A 7,500-nucleotide genomic window follows, 5' to 3' on the forward strand; every position below is an offset into this window, starting at 1 on the left:
GAGAAACAGAGAGTGAAAGAGAGGAGAGCCTCGACGAAGTATCGTCTTGCTTCCAAAGTGACGTCAATTTATAAAAGATTCTCTCTTTATATCACTCATATTACAGTTATCGTCTCTCCAAAAATATTCAAAGAGGGTTCTTTCTTTTAAATGCTCATCTTCTTTCATCATTAGTATACGATTATTCTAGTTGATCCTTTGTATTACAATTATGACCTTCCTCTCCATGTTCGTAAAGCCCGTATTCTTTATTTCTGAGTCTGTCTTTTTGCTGAATAATTTAATCATACACTGAAATCACAGGACTATCAGGAAATTCAAATGATTTCCTTTCGTCAACAGTAAAATTCTTAATTTTTGTGAATGGCATGAAATGCAGGTGTTTCACACTTTTTGTTTCAATGTGAGCAGCCAGGGTCAATATTTCTTTGAAATCGATTATGTTACATGTGAGTGATTACTCGTGTTTGTCAAAGGGCTGTATTTCGCAGAATTTCGTTCTTACCTGATAAGATAAAAACTTCGTATATATATTTTAGTAAGTAAAAAGTTATATTGCACAAAATACTCTCAAATGAAGAGAGAGAGAGAGAGAGAGAGAGAGAGAGAGAGAGAGAGAGAGAGAGAGAGCATATACCGAAATTCCATCAAGGAAGGCCAGACATGAGAAGAGAAATGGCAAAATTCAGAGCCTCCGTTTTCTGCATTAGGGAACTGAAAACACAAATAGAGGTTGGGTTTCAGACTTGAATATAAGATGAGTATCTATTTAAAAGGTGCAAAAAATGTATAAAGGATTTCTGTTGCAAATGCATGCTATTATACTCATGGTCTTATGTGAGAGAGTCCCTTTTCGAAATCCAATGTGAAAGTTAAAATAATGAGCCATAATCCAAGGAAAGGCGAAATTTCTGCACTATGTCGAATAATGCAAATGTTATTAAGTTTTCATAGAGAAGTTCAAAACTGTTTAGAACTCCATCATGATACCCCCTGGATTACGATGCAATAGGAGTTCTCCTTTCAACAGATTTCTTTCTAGATCTGCTGAAAGTTCGGGGAGAGTCGACAGATCAGGTGACTTGATCAGTGCAATATAACCCTGTCAGAAAATGGCTTTAGTTAGTAAATTCATCCCAAAAAACGTTCTGAGATGCTGAAAACTAACTCCCTCTTGATTCCCTACTCAAGGTGGATAACTCACAAGAGACTATATATATATATATATATATATATATATATATATATATATATATATATATATATATATATATATATATATATATATATGCAAGTGTGCATCCTGTACATATTCAGATGACATTTGGAAAACTTGAATATTGAATGGAGTGAGAGCTATAGATAATACAGCAAGAATATACAGACTATCTCATGAAAGACCTGAGAGAGGAATTAATTACCTGCATGACCTACATGAAGTGGAAGAATATCATTTTAACTTCCTCCAGAACTCTCGTTCACAGGTGATTGAAACCCTCTCTGTGACCTATCATGGGATAATGATCTCTGGACTTCTTGTATTCATTCGTGTTTTCATTTTTCGAAAATGGCACAATTCCGAGGAAATATTGTTCCATGTTATCATACGAATGTATATTATAGGAATACTTATTATGAAGGAAGATAACCCAGAAATGATAACCTTAGAAAATTTTCGTTTTACACTGGAATTAACTCAGTACGAATGTGTGGGAAATTTCGGAATTTTATTTTATTTTCTATTTATTCTTTTATTTGATTATTCCTTTTTTATTTATCTATTTATTTACTTTTTTTTTATTAAATCCGTAATCCTTTACTTATATATATATATATATATAGATATATATATATATATATATATATATATATATATATATATATATATATATACATATATGCAAAAGGGTGAGTATGTTTTTGTGTATGTAATTACCCATTGTGACCTATGGTGTGTAAAAAATAACATAGACTGAAGTGATTATACAATAATGACATGAAGATACCTAAAACTAGGAAAATTTTTATCAGTATGTAGGTCAGACCAGAAATACCTTTTGTGGGTTAATACCCTAATGCATATCGATCCTTTTACGGGATAGGGTTACAAAAATCACGTCCACTAAAGTTCGGAATCTTAACTCTTCTCATTCTCGTGTTTTGAATGAGAAAGATTTATGAGGGCGGCCGAATAGAAAAAGATCCGTCTGTACAACAGAATGAAATTACTACCAATTCTTTATACCAGAGGAAAGATTTTTCTGACCGAAAAAAATATTTTATGATAAAAAAGAAACAAAGATATGTGATGGTCTTTATTTTATCACTGGAAAGCTATGAATAGAAGGAAGGTATAGAACTACAACTCGGAGACAATACGAAGATTTCAAGACGTTTTATATTCTCCCTTACTCTTAAAGTATATTTCACATGACTTTCACATGTATTTTCATGGGAAATTTCGACAAAGAAATCTTTTGACTGAAAGTGTCAAGGAAAACTTTGTTATGGGGAGGTTTTGGCGAGATGTCATCCACGAAAGAGCGTCCTTTCATGGTTTCACATTATTGAACGGTGCAGTATTACATAATTTTTATCTTCTCTTTTAGTACTATTATCCAAAATAGATCTTTCCTACGTCAAAACAGTGACCCCTAGGGTTTGCGGGGTCGTTATCGAGGACTAATATTTCTAGGGTCATTATCTTTATAATTAGTTTTTGTTTGTGTTTTTACGATAATTCGGTAACGGATTTATACTAAACACGTCACAAAGGTGGATACGTACCGGATTAAAGCCATTGAGTGTCACTATCCAGGAAAGATCACCCAAAATATATTTCTTAATAAATATTTTAACCCAGAAACATAAAGGACGATTTTAAAGCGTCCAGGGAAAACGTCAGTGTATCGGAATTTTGTGGAATTGCCACCTTAACTGTCTCTTTTAGAAATGTTTCTATTTTTTATGATTCATTACAGCATCCTTTCCACGAAAATTCATAGAGGAAAAGCTTAGGTATTAAAAAAACTCCTTTCCTTTGCTGGTAATATTTCGACATCAGTGGATTGTGTCATCTATTAGAAATTAATGACCCTTTGGGAAAGCTTTAAAGAAATTTGCTAATTTACAAAACACATACTGTAGTATCATGCACACATACTCGGTTTCTTGAATCAAACATTAATAGTGTTATGTATAACATTCTTGCCACTTAAAAAACACCCTTCTTTTTTTAAAAAGTTTGATTTTAGTCATATAAAATTCTCCATAATTTTTTCGTCTATTGTTTTAATTAACCTTCTTATTGGGTTCTCAGATTTAGCAAAAGGTCCAAATGCTTGGCTCATAACGCAGCCCCATAATACTATGTCCATAAATTTAGATACATAATTCCCCTGGAACACATTATGGCTTTGTTAGTGGTTTATACTATCTAATGTCTTTCCCACGGTGGATTCAGATTCAGACGAGCCTCAGTAGAGCATGTAGTTATGTTTCATGAAACTTTACCCGCAAATTAGACAAAATTTACAAAATTACCTAGCAATAGCATTCATAGATAAATGGTAGCTACTATCTATACAACATTAAAACACATTTCCGAGGCAAATTAAGGTAGAAAATAAAAGAATAAAAACGCCATAACGATGGGGATCATTAGTAATGAAATGGGAAAATTTGAGATTTGTATTGTTTATAAGTTTTATATCAGACTTAGATATATATTAATTATATATATATATATATATAGTTATATATTATAATATTATAATATATATTCTATAATATATATATATATATGCTATATATATATATATAGATATATATATAGATATATATATTATATTAATATATATATATATATATTATAATATATTATTATAAAATATTATATAATTATTATATATTAGATATAATATATAAATCTTATTTATAAATATAATATATTTATTATATATTTAATATTAAATAATATATACTATATATATATATATATATATCATATATATATTATATAGTATATATATATATAATAAATATATATATATATATATTATATATAAACATATATATATATATATATATACAGATATAAATATATATTTATAATTTATATTATATATATTAAATATTATATATATATATTAATAATTTCCTATATATACATATATATATAATATATAAATTATATATATTTAATATATATATTATAAATATAATATATATATATATATATATATATATATATATATGTTAACGAGATATTAATCTCGTTTTTATTTGGTAAACATGGAACCCCGAGCGTCAGGCAAACTGACACACAATCTCTCTCTCTCTCTCTCCAAGCGATCAACTGCTCGCGACCTCTCTCTCTCTCGCAATCTTTCTCTCTCTCCATTCTGTCAGGTAATCAAAATGAGAGACAAAGTTATATAAAAAATAACTTTTTATTTAACAATGGAAAGATCATAAATCAAGTCTAAATCAAGTCTCACAGACTAACTTAACTCAGTTAACCCCCCACCATTAAAATGTCTAAAACAGTAATTTGTCACACCAATTGTCTCTCCCATCTAGGACTCTCTGTCCCCTAGGACTCTTGGTCTCCCTTTGCCAGAACCGTCTGTTTCAAAGACTCGAGAAACACACTCATTAGCACACATAAGTTTTAAAGACAAAGTTAAAGACTAAACATTTCTTATAATGTGACAAGCCATTCCTTTGGCTAAAGTAATTAACACTCACCCATGGCACCCGGAATATCTCACTCACTGTTTCAAAAACACTGTTTGGCATCCGCCATCGTGGCTTTTGCCTTCCTCCCATGAATCTTTGTGCAAGCCTTCCCATAGACTTGGCTAGTGATACATTATGAATAGAAGAGGCGCACACGCACATAAGAATGCACACTTCGTTAATGCCTCATTATTGGCTACAAACAGTTTCCCAAAGGCACTTTGAAAAGCCCATGAACTGACGAACATTGACTCGCCTAACTATGCAGTTTTTGAATCACGCCATCACAGAAATCATTTATCAGCTTTTCTCGGGTCGTTGCTTCGGCTCTGTTCTCCACATTCCAAAAAGGTCACAGCGTATCACATTATGCTATTTAAATATATCATTAATTATAACCCTAGGACTCACATAGCTCGGCCACGCACAATTGCTAGCTCCCGCCTAGCAAATGGTCAAACAAAATAGCTTATATAACATAATAAACATTGGCCGGCTCCAAAATAAAATATAAGTAATAACTGCACGTCTCTGGCAGCACAAAGTAAGGTCTATCACGCTTCATCTCCAATACACTAGAATTTTCTCTCATTTTGGATTCTTGAATATCCCTCTTTGCTTGTCTGCAACTTCCAGAACAGTCTGTAGCGTGCTGTTAGAAAAGACGGAATGCCTCCCACATTGTAGAAGACTTCTAATGTCTTCTGCAGATCCCCAAAACATGCTGTAGAACTCTCGTAATCACCCTGGATAATTGACAGCAACATCTCTGCACGGCTGGTGGACGTCTTCTAGCGTCTGGGAACGACTTTTTGTGTGTTAGTATGTCAGTCAAGTCATCGGTCAATCATAAAAAAGAATTAACCCCAGACATACTACTTCTATCAAATAATGACATCAAAACGTCAGAAATACTAACTGAACGTCTCACAATTAACTCCACTTAATATGACCACCAAATCACAAGTCACTATCACAACTCGCAAAGAAAAAAAAAAATATCAAGTTCTCCAACTCAATTCTCCAAACTCACACATCACCACACACACTCCAAAACTCACAGTAACTCCACGGACTTCTGCACTCACATTCCAAACTCGAAGGTTCTCATAAGTAAAAAAAAGAAAAAAGTCAATGAGCCCAAGAAAAAAAAAAAGGTCACGTAACAAACCCAGACCCAAAAATGTTCTCTCGAGCTCTGATATTACAGCAACTCACAAAATCAGTAAAAATCTCCAATGTTTTAATAGCAAAAACCCCTTTACTGCTCATATAATTAATTACAAAGAGACTTAATGTCAAACTCCCATTTATGTAAATCTCAACCCCGATAAATTACATCTCCTGCCCAAAAACAAATGCTATTTAAGCTCAACCCCAATTACATCTCTCATAGGAAAAAGAAGAAAAATTAAAAAAATATAATCACAAGTAAACTTCTCAATCACAAAACACATAATATATGCATAATATACATAACCCCACATTTTTCCCAAGAAATGCCCCATGTATAGTTACGGAATTTCTCGACATCGCAACTTTTATCGACCAACACGGCCAGAAAGCAAACTCTTACCCATGCGCTTTCGTGAAATGCTATTGTCAACATTTCCAGATATTGCAAAAACTCTGAGCAATCACCATCAGAGGAAAAGAATCAGCATAGGGCTTGTCAGCAGAAAATCCACCTGCGGATGTGTGCTCAAACAGCAGCACAAAAAATGTCTAGTCAGACTCGCAAGTTTGGAAACTCAAGAAAACGGTCTAACTGAAATCACGTAAGCACATTCCAGTAAAGCAACTCCAGGATATGACTAATGTGTTCAAAATTTGTCTCGTAGACTTAACTCTCAACATGACACTGCCGAATTATGTAAAAATTTTCGCCTATTCGGGATAAAAAACTTACGATAAACTCGTAATGCAGCAATTATATGCCTCCAAAAATAACACACTTGTGCACATAAAAAATGCACATCTCCATAGGACCACAATGCAGTAATGCCACTCGCCTCCAAATAGTCACGGAACCAAAAAGAAAGAACCACAGAAATCTCCTCTTGGCTCGAAAAAAAACTCCATAACCACAAAAAAGGGTCACCCCTGCCAAAGATCAATTCCACCTCCATATATTTCACCATATTAATAATAACACCACTCCTGTTATAAAAATATTTCCTCCATTTAGTTAATAACCACCCCCACACCATAATCACTCTTATTTCTCTGATAGCCACATGTTAATAAAAAACACTACTCCAGGAATAAGAAATAGTCACCTCTGTTTCGGCAAATAAAAATATTTACCTCTATTTCACAAATAACTCCATGTGGAATAAAACAAGGCTCCAAAAAATATATCTCCAAGCGGGAATATCAAAAATGAAATCCCATCTCCAAAAAAATGTGCACTCAAAGCATACAGCTGACCCACTCACAAATATTGCCCCATATATCTCCTCAAAAATGTGTCTCCATTTGCAACAAAGATGGTTGCAAAATAATTGAACTAAACATAGCTCTCACCACCATTGGCAAATATCAAATGTCCAAAAATATATCTCCAATATATTATATCTCAAACTATAACTCCAAAATAATATACCTCCAATTATATTTCCAAATAATATATCTCCAATTCTCCAGAGAATAACTCAATGTTATAGTAAAAAACTATAAAAACTCTCTCCGTGTAGCATAACTTGGTAAATAAAATTGTCTAGAAATTCCAGAAAAAAAATCACCAATGTGCCACAACTC

This window comes from Macrobrachium nipponense, chromosome 9 (assembly GCF_015104395.2).
Source record: "Macrobrachium nipponense isolate FS-2020 chromosome 9, ASM1510439v2, whole genome shotgun sequence".
NCBI lineage: Eukaryota > Metazoa > Arthropoda > Malacostraca > Decapoda > Palaemonidae > Macrobrachium > Macrobrachium nipponense.